Below are 21,528 nucleotides of genomic sequence, written 5' to 3'. Positions count from 1 at the left end.
GAATAGTCCATTCGGGTGAACTCTGGATTCAACTGAGAGGCCCTGTGATGAAAGAGTTGGAGAGCAGTTTAGGAAGACTCCCTATGTCAACCCTGCCTCCCTCACCCCCCTAAGCCAGCTGGCAGGGAAAACCCCTTTCTCCAGGGCTACCTACCCCAAAACAAACCACAAGAGAAAAGCCAGGCTCCAAATGCTGCAAGGGAAGGCAGGTGTTATGTAAATGACCTAAGACGCCTGGGGCCTGGGGCTTTTGAATCTCAGACCAGTTCCAGCTCTGCAGCTAACCTTGCTTCACAAGGGCTCTTTCTCTTCCTTTTATTTCAATCTTTATTCAGTGTTCCTAGTCCAGTTCTTTGTTGAAGTACACAAGAACTTTAAGTGGGTGTCACTCACACCCTGACTCACACCTTTTTACACTCCATATGGCCTAGGCATTCTTGTACACAGGCTGTTGTTCTAGGTTCCCTAGCTTCTTTGGGGAGAATGTTTAGTCTGCATGGTGGGGAATTACTCTCTGAGCCAGATACAGTAAAGAGCTGGTAGATAAATACCAGGCTCTCTTGCTCTTTGATTGCAATGATCTGAGATGTATTTTATAGGACCCCTCAGAGGTCCCCACCCACCTACATTCTTCTCCTCCACCACACCGCCCAACATCCAGCTGTCTGTTGTAAGTGTATTGATTTTGAATGGGTATAGATTACACTGTTCCTATGGTAACCTGCAGTAGGGCAGTCTGAGGGGCAATGCATGAATCTTTAGGCACTCACCTTGTTCTGAGACTGAGCCAGACTGTGGTACCTCCTGAAATGTCACATCCCAGGAGTCTGCTTGCTCACCCTAGTCCCACACAGACTTTCAAGGAATCAGAATACACAAGTCAGGCCAACAGCCTGGGTCAGGTAGGCATTTTCTTCTTAAATTTTATATTTTTTATTTTATGTGTTTTGCATGTGTATGTATGTACCATGTATGCACCATGCCTGCAGATGTCAGAAGAGGGCTTCAGATGGGCTTCAGATGACTCTTAGCTGCCTCATGGATGCTACAAATTGAACCCGGGTCCTCTGGAGGAATAGCCAAGGCTCTTAATTACTGAGCCATTTCTCCAGGCCCTGGTGGATATTTTCTACATGTGTTGAACCTGCATTTCTTCATTGCTTTTCCATGGGTTGTAAATAATATTGTAAGTGGGATCTGCTTGAGATGGAGTCAGTAAAGGGTCTGTGCTATTGCAGGCACCAAGGACAGAGTGGTAATCTGCAGGCAGCCGGATTACACTCACACATCTTGGCAGATGTCAGAGATAGGATGTGCAGGAATCAAGTCCTGGTTCAAAGAGGCTCCCAGGCTGTTGGATCCCAGCCTGGAGTTTATTAGTACAGTTAATATTACATGCAAATAGATTTCTCCACTTTGGCCATACCAGTCCATTAATTCAGGTCCCGTCTGCTACATCTTTATCCTCAGCAGGTTAATCCTGCCAAATGCCTTTTCTGGAGTTCATGTCACGCTGTGCTTGTGTGTTAACAAAGCAATTGTCCTAATCCTGTTGTATTAGCTTTGTGGCCCTGTCTGGTCAAGGCAACAGTGGAGGAAGGGCACACAAGATTTTTGTAAAGATCTTTCTACTGCCTGTCCTATTTTGTCTTATTTTCTTTCTTTCTTTTTGAATTAATAGGGTTTTCATTAAATGGATCTAAGGTCAACGCGTTGGACATCTGCCAAGGCCAACTGTTTTTGTGGGCAGGAAAGTCAAAGCTCTTGGTGATTTCCAAACTTTTTCTAGCAGTCCCATATAGCCATCGGTTAAACAGGTCGAAAATGACTTACAATGGGAAGCTGGGCTATCTACGGCCTCTCTGATCTGATGGTAGAATCATAACGTGGGCTGTTAAAAAGATGGCTTTTGCCATCACTAGACAGGGTAGGAGCATGCCCAGGTCCCGTAGAGTGCTGTGTCTTAAGTCTGTGTCCGTAGAGTGCTGTGTCTTAAGTCTGTGTCCGTAGAGTGCTGTGTCTTAAGTCTGTGTCCCAGTGTTGTTAAGGCCTTGGATTTGAACCTGGGCTTATCCCCAGAGGAGGGTCTGGGGATGTAGCTCAGTTGGTAGAGTGCCTTCCTAGTATTCAGGAAGCCCTGGGTTCTATCTGCATTACCTCATGAACTGGGTGTGAGGTAGAAATATTAGAAAATCAAGTTCAAGGGTATCCTCAGCTATGCAGTTGAGTCTGAAGCTAGCTTGGGTTTCATGAGATCCTGTGTTGTAAAGAAGCAAACATTAAAACAGATCCTAGGGAAGCTGCCTTCTGCTCTGACTTGGAGCATGCTGTTTCTTTCTCTGGCCTTCCCGTGGCTCATTTATAAAATGGCCACACCACAGACCCTCTGCATATGACAGCTCCAGGGATTTGGTTGCTGAGGCAGGTTAGCCATGCAGAATGCTGTTGGCATGCACTCAGCAAACATCAGGGGAAGGTCAGCTCACATTTGCATGGATCTGAAAACCGATCACACCTACATTGAGTACATACATGGTTAAGCTTCACACAGGCCTGAGGGTCTTCAGGCGGGAACTCCGCCTGAAGAGTTCTTGTCTGATAATTACAAAATATAGCAATGAGGAGACTTGTTTACCTCACTTCCGACTGTGGCGTGGTCTTCTGTGTGATCCTGGAAGACTTTGATGGGCCTGAGGAGGCACTGTAAAGACAGTAAGCACAGGACCTGTGACTCTATTCCAGCCCCTGGGTCCTTCACCAGCTGCAGTGACTCTGGGCTAAATAGTCAACCTGAGGCAGGAGGATCTGGAGTTCCAGGTTAGACTGGGCTACATACCAAGACCCTGTCCCCAAAACAAAAAAACAAAACAAACAAACAAAATGACGACAAAACACCAAACAACAACAACAACAAACACAACAAAGAATAAAATAAAAAAATTACTCAAAACAAAAACGTCAAACCAAAAGGTATAGCTGAGGTTCCTGGCACACTTCTGAAAACACAGGAAATACCTCTTGTGATTGTGTGGCTATGGAGTCCCCTGCAAGGGACCAGGGCTTTGTTTTCTAATCCTCACCCTCCCGCCTTCTAGTCTCTCCACAGCATTCATGGAAAGGCCTTTACATGGGAGGAGGAGAAAATCCACCAACATAACACCAGGCTTCCGACTCACTTCACTCGAAGTGAAGTGGCCGCACCGTTGTTTCGCTGTTGACAGGTTACTTGGTTTGTGTCTGAACATCCTAAGCCCCACTAGCCTGTGCGATGTGCTTTTAAATTATGGTATCCTTGTACAGATTTGAAACTGCCCCAAATGAGGCACAGCCGACCATGTACCTGGTGTGAACGTTCACGAGTCTTTCTGATGACCTTGGTGTAGAACTTTAAACCTATCTGGTGTCAGATATGTCATTACAGCATTCTCCACCTTGCATGGAGACAGACTTACTTTGCTAGAAGCAGGTGCAGTATGCTGCCTTCAGCGAAACAGCCACCCCGTCTCCTTTCTTTTCTTCTCCTGGATCCTGATATATCTCCTTAGAACCCATACTGTGCCCTTGTGATCAGACTCTACACCATGTTTGTTACCTTTCTTTAAAACAACAACTAAACCTGTATGTATGTATGTATGTATGTATGTATGCATTTATGTGGGCTGAGGAGGGAGGTGTGCTGACCAGGGAGCTTGTATGGAGGTTAGAGGACAGCCTTGTGGGACTTGGTTTTCTCTGCACACCGTATGGTTCTGGAGAAAGTGCCTTTAATGGCTGAGCTGCCACGCTTGACCCCACCCCAACTAATTTTCTTAGTTCTGACTAGAATGAGAGGCTACTGTCTCACCAGTTTCCCACCCAAGGAAACAGAGGTGGAGACATGGTTATCATCTTAGCCTGCTGTAACTAGCAGATGCTGCAGAGCCCAGGCTTGAACATGAGTTGCTGGCTCTCTAGGCCACTAAGCTACGGCATAAAGACATACATCTTTAATGTGATATGATGTCTTCAGAGGGCATGGGTGGGCTTCCCAAGTCAGCAGTTTCATCTAGCATTTACCAGTTTCATCTAGCATTTACCAGTTTCATCTAGCATTTACTTATTCCAAGTTGCAGCTATGTCTTCTGCAAAATTCCAACCTCGTGTTTGCTTTCTTTTTTTATATATTTTAAGGACAGGGTTTCATGTATCCCAGGCTTGTCTCCAACTTCTTATGTAGCTGAGAATGGTCTTGAACTTCTGATCCCTCTGCCTCCAACCCCTAAGGGCTGGGATTATAAATATCTATCACAATGTTATGTTTATGCAGTGCTGGGAACTGAACCTACTAGGCAAGGACTCTACCAACTGAGCTACATCCCTGGTTTCCTTTATTATTTTGATGAATACTGTATTTGAGTTTTTCTGGGGGAATAGGATGAGGGTATTTGTAAAAATGGAGTCTTACAGAGTTAGACAACCCCAGCACCTAGCATATCACAATGATTAGAACAGGAATGAACACACACACACACACACACACACACACACACACACACACACACCTTAACCCAGTTTTCACTTGCCAATCTGTTGAGTAGAATCAGTCTGCAATTCCATGCTAATTAAAACAAGGTGGAATCAGGCTATTTGCAAAATTAGCAGTTCTGACTGTCTGGCCCCAGTGGCCCAGGGGAGGCCCACTGAAGCCTGCTAATGCTGAGAAGACAGTCTCTCCATCAGGATCTGGATCAAGTCTTGCCTACCTAGTGACTGCAAACATCTCTGAACTTTGTGAACCGCATAAGAGACATTAGCTTCCCATTAGCAACCCTGAACATTTCCTCCAGAAAGATCAATCATGTTCCAAGCCAGAATCATACACATGGCCCTGAATCATAATTCGTCTTGGGAGGTGAGAGGCATAGCTCTTCCGTGATGGGTCTAGGGATCTGGGTGTGGCTCTGGTGGACAAGGCAGAGGAAAATTAGGTTTGGGAGCAGAATGGTAAGTAGGGCTTTGGGAGGATGATGTCTGTGTCATGTGATCAATTCAGTCAGCAAATTTGCTTTTTTTTTTTTCCATACCTCAAAGATTTGGTGCCGTGTGTGTGTGTGTGTGTGTGTGTGTGTGTGTGTGTATGTGTGTGTGTGATATGCCCCTTTCTCTTTTTATCCAGATAAGTGTTGGCTGTGCTCCATGTCTCCATGTCTTTGAGATCCAAGGGCTTGTGTGAGGGACAGGGTGCTTAGTGGTCTCTACTCAAATAATTCAAGTACGGTGATTTCAAGATGTCCTGACTTCCTTTTACTTTGCCGTTGAAATTCTGCTTTTCTGAATCTGAATCTGTGTCATCCCCCTTACCCCTGCCCTCTCTCGATCCAGCACTGTCCTCATCTCTGTCCTGGGCTAGTTAAGGGGTTAGATAACAACAGGAAGTGAAGCCCGTGGGAATCTGTCAACCCTGAGGAACTGTGGGATGAAGGGCTCCCTAAAGGGTTGTTGGCTCCTCGTCTCCCCCAATCATGCTACTTGATGCCTCCTCAAACCATGGACACACACACACACACACACACACACAAAGCTACTCCCCCCCCCCCCCCCCGGAGATCTAGTAGGGCTCTGCTGAAAGCTACCTCCCTGCCACCTGAAACTTCCTGTGAGACACACTCTATTTTAGGGACATGGCCCTAGGTAATAAGAGTTGCTGTCAGCACATATCTCTAGAAATTCACAACCTTTTACCAGCCCAGGGAGACTAATCAACAAGGGGAGGACAAACATATACCACAAGCCCAGTTCACAGCCGGGACAATGCTGACTGCAAGATCATCAGGACCCCTTCCCTGCCTCAGAACTTCCAGGGAAGTTCTAGACTTTCTGAAAGGCTTCAAGCCCAGAGCAGGCGAGCTGTTGTCTCTTCCTGTGGGGGTTCTTGGCAATTCCATTTTCACAGCGCCAAATGCTCTCTTGTCAGATAAAATACACAACTGTGGAACTAGAGGAGCAGTGTTTCTCAGGGAAGAAAAGAAGTTTGGGTCTGGGAACCTGGCCCAGCATATCAGGACCTGAAAAGCCTGGCTGACTGCGTCTGTGCTCAGCAGACCCTCTTCCTTCCCACAGTCCTGCTGTGAGGCTCTGTGATGCTTCTCTTGAAAGGTCCCATGATTTCTGCCATGATAGATTTGCCATCTGTCCAGTATTTCTCCCAAGACATTCTCTTTTTAAAAGTGCAGCCATCATTGTAGTCATGGAGGACAATAAATCTTTAATGGAAGGAGCATTTACAGATCAGCGAGGGAAATCCTGCTCCAGGGTAGACTAGGTTACTGATCGGCCAACCAGTGCTCAGGGATGGCTTCTGAGAAAGAATGAGGGAGTCCCTACCTCTCACACTCGCAGCCCTGAACTGGGAAGATGATGGAAACACAGGCTCACTCCTGCAAGGTCACCTGCATCACTTTCAGACCTGCTGGCACCCAGCACACTGCCAGCCACTATATGGCAAAATGACCAGCAAAAGCAAAGGCCAAGCCACAAGTCCGAACTGTCCCAGGCAGCTTAACTGCCACCTTGGCACAGGGACCACTGGCCTTGCAGACTGTGATTGGACTTTATGGGGTTTTATTGCAGCAGCAGCCGAGGATACACTGCAGCTGGCACTTCTGAGGTCCCCTGGAGTCCTGGACTATCCAGTACATGTCAACAGTGTGTTTAAGGGGTTGGAAAAATGGCTCAGTCAGGCAAGTGTTTCATGCAAAGGCCATAAGGACTTGAGTTCAAGTCCTTGATCCTCAGTTAGAACTCTAGGAGTGACACTCACCTGCATCGCAAATTTTGAGGGGTAGAAGACCAAACAGTTCCTGGGGCTTTCTCAACAGCAACTCTAGCTCAGTCAGTGAGTTCCAGGTTCAATTAGAGACCCTGTTTCAAAAATAAGATGGATGACTCCCGAGGAATGACACCTGATATTAATCTTTGGTCTCTAACACACACATGCACAGATGGGCATGCACACAGGAACACATATACATGGGCATGCACTCAGGAATACACACACACACACACACACACACACACACACACACTGCTGAGTTCCAGGAACAGGAGGCAGCTTACTACACATGCAGGCTCTCCAGGCCTGAGTAGTCATGGGACAAACACAAAGGTGAGAAACACAAGATAAGATACCACAGTTAAGGGAGCAACATGGCTTCCCTGATAACTCTCTGCATAATTAAATGTTGACATTACTAAATAAGGAATGCTTAAACAAAAATTCCAGAGGCTTTGCTCAAAGTAAAGCCCTTTTGCCACAGAAGGCTGCAAGGACATCAGGATACATCTCCATACTCCAGAGATGATGTCTTACCTGGAAATGCTACATCCTATGTTGACCAGTGCTCTGCCTGTGCCTCAGTTTCCCCATTGCTAAAATAGGATTAGCAACACCTTTGAGCCTCAAAATTAAACCATCTGTGCTTGGTCTGAGGCTATAGCTGTCACCAGTTCAGACCTCACCAGCTAGCCCAGAATAAACCCTCTGACTTGTTGTCACCCCAAAACAACCTCAGTCTTCATTCTGCAAGGACATCCACACTGCCATCCTCAGCTAAAGCGGCTTTGGGACTCAGGTGAGCTTCATGGACAATGGAAGTTTCCTGAAACTGTTGGTCTAACCAGAAGCTAGGTTACGAAACTGAGGGTTGGGTATGGGGGTGGGTAGGGGGCTCTGCAGGCCAGGGCTTCCATGCAGGGCTTTCTCCTGTGTGACCAAGTTCATTGACAAAGAGACAGGGCACAGCTAACACTATCACAGTCGCCTCGAGGTACCTCTCAGCTCCTGTTTGATTCAGGGCTGTCACGGGCCTTTCAAACACAGGCAGAGAGCATTAGCCTTCCTGCCTAGGGCTGGGGATCCCTCTGATTGTTTGTCTCTGACACTGACCTTTCTAGACCCCCCACCCCCACCCCGCCCCCAGCCTCTTCACACATTGTTAGAAAGAAAAGAAAACTGGTGTAATGCCCTGTAGATAAGGCACCAAATACACAGCTTAGTGACACTCCTTTGTCCCCTCCCCACTAGAGGCTCCACAGACAGTTACAGAGCTTCCAAGAACAGCTGGGGAGAAAGGAAAAAAAAAAATACAAAAACAAAACCCTTACAACCTTGTCTTCTCAGCTGAAGAGACCTCAGACCTAGTGACACTGGTCTCTGTTTTGTCTCCATTTAGTAAACAGTGAGACTGAGAAAGAAGAGCTTGAAGCAAGCTTTCCTGGAGGGAGCTTAGCAGTTTTTGTAAAAAAAAAAAAAATCACGGGTTGAAAGGGCTTGTCCCTCTATGGCAAACATTTTCAACCCTTCCTCAAAGCAGCCTTTGGCTCATGGCTGGCACTAATTCTTCACTGCTACCATGGGCCCACAACAGCAAAGGAAAGGAAAGCAACCTCTTCACAGAGTTGAAGCAGACGAGGTTGGCAGGGGCTTTGGGTGTACATGCTGTACTCCAGAGGTTCTCAGGAAGCACCCACAGAGGCCCGAGTGCCTGGGGTGGAGGGAAAGGGTCAAGACAGGCTTTGTAATTAACTGAGTCTCCCACTTCCACTGCTGAAGAAATGAGGTAAGTAAAGATTTATAGCCAGTTTCATTTACCACAGTCACCATGGCTGAGAGCTCACACAGGCTTCCGTGGTGTCCCCACTGAAATGAGGCCCAACAACACAGTGAAGTATTCCTTAGACAACTCTGCCAGGCAAGGCCGCAGGGGTAGTGTGCACTTTATCAGCCATGGTGTGCACTGTATCAGCCACCGTAATAGTGCCTTTGGACATGGGGACCCTTGTTTCACAGGATCCGCCACATTCTGGTTTGGTTTGGTTTGGTTTGGTTTGGTTTGGTTTCCAATATCAAAGCTTAAGAAGACAGCTGGGTGTGGTGGTGGACACCTTTAAATCTCAGAGTTCACTCAGAAAGCAGCAACAGGAAGATGGCTTCAAGTTTGGGGATGCATAGATTAAGGCTCTCAGGGTAAAAGCAATGGGCAACATTATATAACCGAGGCTGCCAACATTAAGAACACATTTTGGAACCCATTAGTCACCACAGCCACCTCATACCCAGAGCTTGCCCACTGTGACCTATCAGACCTTCTGAGGCCAGAGAGCTCCACAGTGGCAGAGCCTGCACCTCGCCACCACACACTGTTCTTCACGTTTGTTGTGCTCCTCAGGCACACATTACCTGGGACCTTGGTAAGAGGTCATCTTCCAGGTCTACTGTAGAGATAGGCTGAGGAAGTGGACACATGGATCATTTATGGTATACACTACACTATATGGATTTCCAGAACATTCCATATACACTATGCCAAGAACTTTTTGAAAGTAGAACGTGGGGTTCCACTTTAGCCACCCAACCACTGCTGTGAGGCAGACACTTTCTCTCTTCAAGTCTGAGGCCTGGCTTTCACACCCAAATCCTCCTGACTTTCCAGGGACCTCTGACATTTCTTCTGCCAGTGGCTCGGGAACTGAAATTCTCTGACAGAGCTAATTGCTTTGATTTTAGTGTCTTGCCAGAGGTATAATCTTGATCTTGAAACTGAAGGAGGGTCTAGGGAGAAAGGAACCTGAAGCAGGCTCAGGAGTTCTTTCAGCAGACCCAGCATCCTGAGGCAGCCCATCAGCTCTGACTAGGTCTAGGAGTTTGAGGTCATTCCCTGGTACTCTCTGGCCCAATGCAGCTGCTTTTCTGAATTAGTCTCCATGGGCTGGGGACTAAGAAATAATGTTCACCTTCAGAGCACCTTGCTGTTTCAGACACCAGAGACTCAGCCTAAAAACTAACAGTCAGCAGTAGCCTAGTTCAGGACTGCTGAGGACGGACAGAGACACTTGGCAGGGCTTGCAGGTGCTGGAAAACGCCAAGCCTTACTGCTTCATTCCACACACCTCTGCTTCTACCCTGTAGTCATCTAGTCTTCAGTCAACTTGACACAGCTATTATCTGAAAGGAGGGAACCTCAATTGAGAAAATGCCTCCATAAGATCCGGCTGTTAGTGATTGGTGTGGGGAGGGACAGCTCATTATGGGTGGTGCCATCCCTGGGCTGGTAGTCTTGGGTTCTCTAAGAAAGCAGGCTGAGCAAGCCATGGGGAACATGCCAGTAAGCTGCACCTCTCCATGTCCTCTATATCAGCTCCTGCCTCCAGGTTCCTGCCCTGTTTGAGTTCCTGTCCTGACTTCCTTTACGATGAACAGCAATATCAAAATGTAAGCTCAATAAATGCTTTCCTTCCCAACTTTTTTTTTGGCCATGGTTTTTCATTGCAACAATAGAAATCCTAATGAGGTCATCTAATGAGAGGGTATCGTCAACCCTGGTTTTGGAGTGAGAAAATAGACACATCGCCAACAGTTCATGTGCTTCCAGTGATCGGAGGGCCAGACAGGGTGAGTGTCTTTATAATCCCCAGATGATGAGCCAGCAGCAGTGTAGGGTACTCCTAATCACAGTAGCAGGAGGGTGGGCAGGCTCTGGGTGAGCAGGCTGCTACAGAAGGTGGTGGGCATATTCTTCTCCATTTTCCTGCCTAGAAGCGCCCCTCCTCCATAACACTAGCTCTGAATGTACAAGGCAGCCTTCTGCTGTCGACTCAGCTCTTGGAAATCATCTTAGGCTTTGAGAATACTTACTGACCAGAGTGTACAAGATTAAAAGCTTTAAAAGTTCATCACTGGTGTGCAAGTACAAGAGGTACTCTTCCCAGTTGGTAGCTAACTTATTTTTCTTTTCTCTTCTTTTCTCTCTTTCTCTCTCTCTCTCTCTCTCTCTCTCTCTCTCTCTCTCTCTCTCTCTCTCTCTCTCTCCCTTCCTTCCTTTCTTTCTTTTCTTCCTTCCTTGCTTCCTTTTTTTTTTTTTTTTCTTTTTATGGCAATGAGGTCCCAAAGGTAAGATTAAAACTAAAACACTCTGGGCTCCCCTGTTCTCATCTGTATCTTGTGATGGCGTCTCCTCCTCCTCCTCCTCCTCCTCCTCCTCCTCCTCCTCCTCCTCCTCCCCCTTCTTCACATCATCTGGAGTGATCTGCCAGCAGGCCCCCCAAGGCACACTGTCCCCATTCTACACCTGTGGAGGTGAGAGGTCACCTTTGGATGCCATTCCTCGGGAATTATCCTTTTTTTTTTTTTTTTGAGACAGAGTTTCATTAGGATCTTGGGCTTACTCATTAAGTTAGCCAGGCTCGTCTGCCAGCCTCAGGCTCTCCTGTCTTTGCCTCCCCAGTGTTGGACTTGCAAACAGGTGCCACCACACACAGCTTTTCCCTGTGGCTTCTGGGAACTGAATTTAGGTCTTTGGGCTGAAGGAGAAACATTTCACCAGCTGAGCTTTGTCTTTTGCTTCTACACCCAACCTCCCACCTTTTTGTGACAGTGTCTTGCCTCGGTTGGTCTCAGACTCATGATCCTTCTGCCTTTGCTACCTCTGCCACCTCTGTGTCCCATGTCCCATCTGGGATTACAGGTATGTGCCACGGGTGCCTGTCTGATAGTTATAATCCTTCTGAAAAAATAAGCCTTGCAGAGAGCATTGTGACTTTGCTTAAGACTGATTGATGCTTAAGCTTGCTTCCTGGCTCTGTAGTTTCCCTGCTGTGTGTATCTCAGTCTCCTCTTGGGTAGAATGGGGGACAGTGTCCCTGGGACAGATCACTCCAGGTGATGTGGAGGAGGAGGAGCCATCACAGGGCACAGATGAGGACTGGGGAGCCTAGAGTGTTTTAGTTTTATTCTTACCTTTGGGACCTCTGTTCTGGTCACAAAAAGAGAATTTTTTCACCCGGATCTTGATTTCCTGTGAGAATTCCTTTATTATTTAATGCCTAAGAAGCTGGGCTTGATACTGGTAGAATCTGGTAAGGAGTTATCCAACACACAAACCAATAAAAAGCATGTAAGCATGGAAGGTAAGCCAGAGAGATGGCCACTGCCACAGTGGGCTGGACACCAAGGTAGCCTGTCAGCCTTTGTTCATGAGGATTAATGGACCTAGGCATTAACTGTCAGCTACACAGCCAGAAAATTAGTCAGCAATTTCCAGTGACAGCTCTTCTTCCAAACAGTAAGTGAATAATCCACGCTAAGTCCTCCCAGTCAAGCCCAAGAGCAAGACCTGAGAAATAAGTGCATCCCACCTCCCAGTCACTGGGGAGGAGGGATTTAAATCTGTGAGTGACAGAGCGCTGCCGCAGCTTCAGCCTTTATTGAATTCCTCAGGCTTATCTGAAAGGCCTGAATTCAACAATCACAAAGGGGTGGGCAAGCCAAGGCTTCCAGGTCTTGAGGAATAGCCTTAAGGTCCCAGTGCACCAGGGGGGTGGGGGCTGCTCCTCCCCGTCCACTGAGATCAGCCCTGCCTTGTGCTCTTAATGCATAAATACCTCCTGCAGGGGACCCAGCCCGGGTTATTGGAAATTGTGTTTTGTGCTTTGGGCCTGATAACCCTGGCAGGTTCACCATCTTGACATCCTGGTTTTGTTTCTGGTCCATCTTCAATGTGGGTTATTAGAAATCCTGGAACAACCTTCCCTGCCCCCTCTCTGTAAGGCACTCCCCTCCTCCAGCCCTCAGTCCTGGCTGCCAGGGCTGATTTCAAGAGTGTGAGTGTCATTAACTGACATTCATCAAAACACTCCTCCTTGTTCCCAGGCCTAGAGGTGGAACTCGTCGGCATTTCATGTTAATCTGTATTGAGGACTTGCCTGACAAAACACATTACTGTAAGAACTGCCAGCCTGAAAACGAAGCTATGTTTATGGCTCACCCTATTTTTCTTTCCTAAAGGAAATGACGCTTCCCCCCTCTATCCTTCTGAGCCTTCCATGGCTCACCCTCCCCTATCATCCACACAGCCTTAACATTTAATTTTTCCTTCATGAGTAAAGCTTTTGTTGGCGGTGTCTGCAAAATTATAATAAACATCTTGGGTTTCTGCACTGGTGTCTGAGATTAAAAACATGAAACAATGAGCCTCGACATACTGCCTTTGATAACGTGTGATGAGTGGCATTTCCCAGGGGACCATGTTGTGGCCGTAACTGCAGCTACACGGGCTGTGTGCTGGGGAGGGGAGCGCTGGATGCATCTCACAGAGGATCCAAGTCGTGCTGAATGATGCTCACTGAGGAAGGCTGTGAGGACTCACTTCTGTGTCTGTGTATCCACAGCACAGGCTCACTGTGGAGCACTGTCAGGATTCCTATGTCCGTGTGCCAGGACTCCTGTGTCTGTGCTCCATAGGATCTTTGCAGCCTGAGACTTTTACTTCTGTGTTTCAGGTTATGTTTGCCTGTAAAAACTAAAGGAGCTCCTCTCTCACATGGAAGATCTCTTTTTACTTTTATTGTATTTTAGCACTCCCCTTTGGTCTGTCTGTCTCTGGATGAGGGCATTCCCTTTAGGAGCTAGGCATTCTGCAAAGGGGCCTTATTTTCTGCCCTGGTTTAGAATAGAGATTCAGATGTGGTGGCAGATGGCAGAGGAGGCTATGAAAGTCACAGGAAACAGGGACACCCAGTCTTTACTGGTTTCTTCCTTCTCCTCCCCCTGCTCTACCCCCTTCCTGTGGCTTAGGAAGTTTATGAGGTCACAAACCAACACAGTCTGTGTGTCCTCTGAGGAATTCCTGGCCATGCCTTGTGTTTTACTGTGATCCACATGCCATTCTGGGGCCAGACTCTTCGAACTTTCCCTAAGGCCATGAAGTCCTGAAGTCTGACCTGATAGCCTTGCTTTGTTTACCTTCCTGAGGTTCTGTGAGCAGAAGTCTCTCCAGGAAGTCTACCTTACTGAGAATACAAATTGCTCAGTCTGGTTCTGACAGGCAGCCTTGCCAGTTTCCCAGGATTTTGTTTCAGGAGATGAGCACAGAGGAAAAGGTAGGCAAAGGGGCTTCCTGGGAAGAGTGAACATCTAGACCTCCAGCTAGTGCTCTCTGGGAGTGGGTGGGCCAACCATGTGTCATGGGAACTAGTTCTTATGACATGGAAAGTGGTACAGGGAATACCAAGCTTTGTGCACGAGGGGACTGGTGGGGCTACCTCAGACTGTAGAGAAGGCTAGCTCTGGTGAGCCCTAGTGAGGCCAGGGAACTGGGCTGAATACAGTGGTTCTGTCTGGGGCCACAGGTCTGTGTTGCTTTTCTACTGCTAGGTGGGTGCCACAAATCAAGTTGTGGTAAAAGCATATCTACTTTTAAAATGGCTCACAGCTAAATTCATAATTCAAGTGTTCCAGGTTGATGCTAAAAGAATCAGCTTCAATGACATAGAAGATTATTTCTAATTAAACCCTGATGGATACAGCTTTCCCCTCTTCGGTACAAATCCATGCTATACAGGTGATTTAAGAAGTCATAATTAGGTTTTTTTTTCATTGCTGTGACAAAATGTCCCATAAAACCAATTTCAGGAAGGAAGGGTTTATTTTGGCTGGTGGTTTGACGTTTCGTTCAGTCCATCATGCTGGGGGAGGCATGGCAGCAGGGGCCTACCATGTCTGGTTATAACTCAGTGAGCTTTCTCTTTTCCCTTTTTATTCAGCCTCAGACCTCAGCCTGTGGGGTAGCACTAGTCACCTTCAGGGTGGGCCTTCCCTTCTCAGTTAAATCTCTCTGGAAACTTCCCAATAGACAGACATACCCGGAAGTATATGTCCCAGGTGATTCTAAATCCAGTCAAGCTGACAGTGAAGATGAACCGCCGAGGTGTGAGAAAATATTAGCTGAAGCAATAACTTCAGTTCTTTACCTTCTGAATTTGAAAGATAAATAACAGAAGAGAGCCTTACATGGCTTGGATTTGGGGCAGATGTGATCAGAGTGATAAAAACTAATATTGACCAACCACACAGTGTCTGGGAAACAGGAATGAGGTGACATCTATTCTAAATCTCTTGTACCACTGTCTCATCTAGGGTTTCTATTGCTGTGACAAAATACATTGGCCAAAAGTAAGTTGGGAAGGAAAAAAAAATTATCTCAGGTCTCAAGCTGTCACCAAGGAAGTCAGGGCTACTCAAGGGAGGACCCTGGAGGCAGGGACTGAAACAGAAACCACAAAGAAACTCTGCTTACAGTCTTGTTCCCCAGTGCTTATTCAGTCTGCTTTCTTATTGACCCCAGGACCACCCACCTATAACTGGCACTGCCCCCAAAGAGCTTGACTCTTCTACTTCAATCAACAATCAGGACAATACCCTACACACTTAGCTACTTGCCAATCTTACAGAAGGGAAGTGTTTTCCCAGTTATGGTTCCCTCTTCCCAGATATGTCTAGGTTTGTATCAAGCTGAACATAGTTCTGATGTGAGAACTAGGTTAAGTAAATATACTCTTTTAACTTCTGAAACAGATATTAAATGGATTCATTCAGACCCCTGATCCAGATTCAATCCAAAATGGCCACTTTGCCTTGCCTCTGAGAGCTAGCTATCAGACAGGTTGATGCCTCCATCCACAAACTGTCTGCAAAGAGCTTAGGACCATGTTGACTGCTCTCTGCAAACTCTCCACATTCAGCCCAGTGGAAAAGAGGGAGCAGACAGGAGGCCTGAGCAGTGATGTACCAGCTCAAATCCCACAGGTAGGCTATTCAGCAGGAACCAGAGCCCAGAGCCTGCAGAAAGTCTTGGTGCTGCTTCTGGGTTCCACGATAATGCAGCTGATTCTGATTGTAGTGTTTATGCCCGTCTCTTGTATTTTTGCACTAGGCACATCATATGCTTCTCCAGAAGATTGTTAAGGATGAGGAGTTCTATGACTTATTTAGCATCTGATGCAAAGTAGAGCATCTAGCACATGCATCCACAAAACCCTTTCCTAACCTAACCTAAACTATCACTGAATGTCCAGGTGTATGGTGGGACCTCAATCGAAGACTGGGCAATTATATATTTATTTTGCTGGCTTGAATGTAAATCTCCATCCCCTCCTCCAATGTTTCACTCATGTTAACTCTCCACCACTGAACTGGATCCCATCCTGCATGGACTTAACCTTCAACTGTTCCTAGCCTTCTGACCTCACCAGTGATCTTTACTCCTAGTTCTTAGCCCTTCAAATTATCAGCCAACCTTTCTGTAAATGGTTAAGATTCTCATAAAAACTAAACTTATGGACAGAAGAACATTTAAATGGTTGTGTTCATTGCAAACGGAAGTGACTGCTTCCTCCCTGAGTTCTATAGCTCCACACGGGAGTGGAAAAAAACTGGCTTCAGGCTCATCCAACTGACTGTTTTTCTATGTTGGAGCAAGTCCCTGCTTGTTATGGAGTGTCTACAGCAGGCTGAGTGTTAGCACATGAGAGAGCTGAGACAGGAGACGGAGCACAGGACCCTAGACTAGCAGGGTGACTGAGCGCTCAAAGCCAAGAGCCACGCCTAGCTTGATTACACTCTGGAGTGACAGGAGTCATCTTTGCCAGACATTTTGAACTTGATGACCCACTTCAAGGGCTTAGATTACTCCAAGGAACACTGTAAAACATTATTTAAAATTTCTGAGATTGTAGAGGTGGTGATAAACCAGCCTGCCTCCATCTTAAGCAATCTTATAGTAAAAACAATTCCTATTTATGATTCAATCTGTTTCTTGAGGATTGGGCTATGCCCCACCTGTAATCTTAACTACAAATGACTTTACACTGCCTGCTTCAGGAAATGGGAAGCACGCCATTGTTTCTAAAAGTTGCTATGACCACCTTGTTATGACGACCTTGCAACATGTCTTTGTCTCAGGAGCTTCTTATGACCAGCTCCATATACTTGTTCTGCTTCTGCAACTCTGCCTATTTGCCTGCCAAATCCCCCGTTTGGAAACTCCCAACTCCTGAACAATAAGAACCCCTACCTTCCCCATGTCCCGTGCTGACCTCTTGAACCCCTCCTTTAGAGAGAGGCAGCCAATGCCCACAAATGAAGACAAATTGATCTGACCACGATGGTTGGGGTTGGGGATTTTTCTCCTCACAGCCATGGATTAACAATAGCTCAGAGGTTAAGAGAACTCTATTCCTCCAGAGGGTGCAGGCCCAGTTCCCAGCACCACATGGGGCTCACAACCACAAGTTCCTCAGTTCCAGGGATTCTGAAACTCTTTTCTGGCCTCCTTAGTTACTCAGCACATGAATGGTGTACATACATACATACATGCATACAAGTACTCAAACACATAAAATTAAAGTAAATAAATCTTTAAAAGATATTTTTAAAAAGGAAAAATGTGCCTTTAACCATGAGGTAATAGCAGAAGAAACTGAATAGAGGCACATTATCAGTTCTTACAAAAAAATAAAAATTAAAAAAAGTTAATGTAGGAGAGGGGCTTGGTGCTCTGCAGCAGAGCCCTGCGGAGCCAATGCAGCCTGTGCTACTTACTGCCTGGGTCAAGAGAAAAGACTCCTGTGACGGCCCTACGCAATACAACAAGCAGCTGAGCCAAGACACCACCCCATTGTCACACTTTCCCAACTGTACAGTTTGTTGTGTTCTCAGGGAATAGATGCTGAAATCCTAAAAGACATATGAACTCCCAAAGGGTTTAAGCTTTTTTTTTTTTTTTGAGATGTATTTATTTTTATTTTATGTGTATTGCTGTTTTGCCAGCATGTATGTGAAGCACTGGATCCCCTGGAACTGGAGTTACAGATGGTTGTGAAGACACCATGTGGATGCTAAAAACCAACCTGGATGCTCTGAAAGAGGAGCCAGTATGCTCCTGACCACTAAGCCATCTCTCTAACACCCTTGTTTTCCTTTCTTTTTTGATACGTGTCAGCCATAAACACACACTGCTCTCCCAGGAGGCAAAAGTCACATGGTAAGCAACTGACATTACTATAACTTCTATTTATTTATTTATTGTGTTATTTCTATTAACACCAGCATCAAGTGACCTGTGATTTCTTTTGGTGTCACATCAAAGTTTAAACCGTGTCCTCATTTTGGTGTCTTAGAAAACTGCTTGGAAAAAAATGATATTTTTATTTTATACAAATTATGTAAAACAGATGATTTTTTTGCTTATCTTCCCATAGTATAACAGGGATGGAATCACATAATGCCCTTTGGCTTTCTGATTATGTCAGAAAAATAAATTCCAGAGTCAACAGTATCTTCTACTTGGGCTTCTGAGGGCCAGTGTGGCATCACCCTGGAAGCCAGACCACGTCTCATGAGTGTTCAACCATTGAGAAGAATTCACTTTTAGCAAGGAATATCAACATACACACTCACTCAAGGACACTAAAATATATTTTCTTCCATTCAAATTGCAGATAATCAAAAGGATGTAAAAGCAAGAATATTTTGCTTGGCAAGTGGCCTAAAAGTTCTAAATTTATGTATTCTATTTTTGCTTCTTTCTTAGACTGGATTAGTTACTAAGCAACTGAAGTATTTAATTTCATTTGCTAATAGTTCCACAGTGGCAGCTAAGCACGTGGGACCGTGGACGCCAGTACAAACACAGTCCCTTGTGCAGCCTCTGCTTAGTCCTCACTGAGCCCCAACCCATCCTCTGGTCTGTGAATCTGACTCATGCTTACGGGAAACTCACGTTTCTTGTGGAAATGTTTATGGTAGAGAGTCTCTGGTGCCTGCTATCCTCAATGTAAGAGATCCTTGGAAGCAGCATTCAGACCCATATTTCAGACTTCTGGTTTAAGATGGCAGACCAAGCAGCACAAATGTTTTCTTCCCTTCCTGAAGAAAAGAAATAAAACCTTTAGTAATATACTGTGTTGGAAAAGCAAACAGGCCATTGTGAAAAGAGCAACCAGAGACCAAGAGAGTCCTTGGAAATTAAAGACATGTAAAAAATGTGTTTAGGGTTTTGTGTTGAGGGGAGGGAAAATTATGAATTCTAAATAAAATTGTATCTTCCTATTAGTGGCAAAAATTAACCACTCTGTTTTCAGTAAAAAAAAAAAAAAAAAAAATAGAGCAGAAGGATGTAAAAATTCTAAATCACCTCCTCTCACCAAACACACACTCACACACACACATATATTCACACACACACGGACATGCTCACACACACACACTCACACACAGATACTATACACATACTGACATGCTCACACACACATATACTACACACACTCACACACATACATACACATATGCTCACACATATATACACGCTCACATACACACACTCACACACACTCATACTCACACACATGCACATAAACATACACTCACACAATATACTCACACACACTGACATGCTTACACACATACTTACATATACTATACACACTCATCCATACACATCCATACACAAACACACACACATACACACACACACACACACACACACTACTCAAACCCTACTGAATGCAGGGAGACAGAAGAGATAGGCAAGGAGATGCTCATTGAGAATCATGTTAAGAAGGAAATGAAAATAAATGAAGTGATGAGTCCAAGTATGCCAAAGGGTATATAGTACGAAGGACTTAAAATTCTATTTAAAGTCAGACTTTGAGATGGGAATGTATATAATCACTATATGGTAACTTGAAAAGGACGTTAAATGCCATAGCATGGAATAATTGGAAAGAATGTTATCAGGAAGGAAGGAAGGAAGGAAGGAAGGAAGGAAGGAAGGAAGAAAGATCGAGCAAGAGAGCATTGGTATCCTTAGATCAAAACAGAATCCAAGGACAAAATAATATCCAAGGACAAAAATAATTTTGTGGGTTGAAGAACCACACTGTGTGGGTTGAATTCAAAACACAAGGGGGCACCTAAGAAACCCAGGCTAAGAATGGGGGAACGTCCAGGCCTCTCTCTCAGAAACTGATTAACCAAGCACAGGAAAAGAAAGATGGTCTGAGCATACAGGCACGGAATTGGATGTTTCTCATATTCAAACTCCGTGCTGAAACCACACAAAACATTGGTGGTTAAATTTCTACAGACCACTTCAAATATCTCACCAGTGTTAGTCACAAGTACTATCTCAATAAAACTTACTTGAAAAGAGAAATCTTCCAGGCCCCCTGAAGCTCTGACTCAAGAGTAATTTATGAAGAAAATGAAAGGTGAAATTAGAGACAGTGCTTCGAAGAGCAGCAAGGGAGGGTTCAGCTCAAAGACTGCCTGGGGCATCAAAGAGACTCTAAGTTTAAATGCACCCAGCAAGCAGGGAAGACTGAAAACCACTGTTGTCTCAAGAAAAAAAAATTTAAAAGCTGAAGGAATTCAATACAGAAAAAGATGATGAAAGAGAAACAAGTTGTTTTGATCCGTTAGACCCTAAAGATGTCACAATTAATAAAGAAGAGCTCCAAATCAAAACAACCCTCCTCCAGAAAGAAAACCAGGCAGCAAACAAAACCTTAAAAAGGTTGAACAATGCAAAATCAAGAATAAGCAGAATAATACAGGCATGGATTTGATTTTCAAAATAGCAACACGCATGTCTGTGCAGGTCCTAATGCATATGAAAGGGTAGATAAGAAAGTGGAAGCAATACTATATGAGCATATAAATCACTAAAATGAACTAGCCCAGAGAGCTAGGAAGCAAAGCGGCAGGCAGAAAGTCCCACATGCAGGCGAAAGTTTTAGGACTTAGCACTTTCTTTTTCCTTTGACAATCTCCAAAGCACACATTTGCCTCTGTGCTGGCCTGAAGAGACTTGAGGTTACGAAAAGCTTTTTCTGTTGGCTACACAAAGCTCAAGAGACATGTATTCCCCAAGCATCTAGCAAACAGCAGAGCATAGACCACATGACAACTCAAAATACCTACCAAGGCATTAGTAGGAAGAAGAAAAAAAAACCTATTAATTCTATAGTGCGCTGTAGAAGAAAGACGGCCCATTTGAAAAGAGTCAGCAGTTTAGCAACAGCAAGGGACATAATCAAAAAAAAAAAAAAACCCAGTACAGTTTCCTCAACCCAAATTAAGACTGTCTTACCAGAACAACACAGTCAGACCTAGAAGGAGCAGGGCGAACAGCACTGGACATGTGTCCATCCCTTGGGCCCATGTCACACCTGGTCCTGGTCAGAGAATGAACCGTGGTGTAAGTATTAGGAAGGAAGAGGAAACAGCTGCTTGCAAAGTCATCGTGTGTCATTTAACTAGGAAGGCATGCTGGGAAGTGCCTCATGAGGCCGGTCCATAGATGAACATTATAAAGTATGTGTGCACAAAGGAACTGGATGTGACATCACAAGGTGGTATGATGTCATGGGAAGCACAAATGCCACACACAGTCTGAACAGTTGGTTACACAGTGTAGGAGTTATAAAATTGGGAGTGGGTGAGGACACCCTTTAATTCATGTGACATGCCAGGGACTGTCAGATAACTAATCCAGTGGCTTCCCCACGCTGCCAGTGGGCTCTACCTAACTAAAAGTGAGCAGCCTCTTGCACACACCCATGTGCCTGAGTGTTCCAAAACATGACAAACACTTTCTTTTTCTTTTTAAGTTTTATATATTTATTTTATGTATATGAATACACTGTCACTCTCTT

The 21,528-nt window shown here is 45.3% G+C and overlaps 1 long non-coding RNA gene across 1 annotated transcript in view; it reads right to left on the bottom strand.

Moving 5' to 3' along the window:
* LOC115031948 (uncharacterized) overlaps positions 1 to 21,528 on the bottom strand; it is a 94,360-nt gene that overhangs the window by 302 nt on the left and 72,530 nt on the right. The window contains exons 3-5 of the long non-coding RNA XR_003837603.2: positions 18,594 to 18,739; positions 6,800 to 6,900; positions 1 to 2,701 (exon numbers count right to left, since the gene is read on the bottom strand). The exon at positions 1 to 2,701 is cut by the window's left edge and continues 302 nt beyond it. This is a non-coding gene — a long non-coding RNA (uncharacterized LOC115031948). The remainder of the gene's footprint in view (positions 2,702 to 6,799; positions 6,901 to 18,593; positions 18,740 to 21,528) is intronic.

This window comes from Mus caroli, unplaced genomic scaffold, assembly GCF_978045245.1.
Source record: "Mus caroli unplaced genomic scaffold, Mus_caroli_1 scaffold_11, whole genome shotgun sequence".
Lineage (NCBI taxonomy): Eukaryota > Metazoa > Chordata > Mammalia > Rodentia > Muridae > Mus > Mus caroli.
The sequence above is the reverse complement of the archived record's forward strand: the minus strand, read 5'-3'. Positions and strand labels throughout refer to the sequence as shown.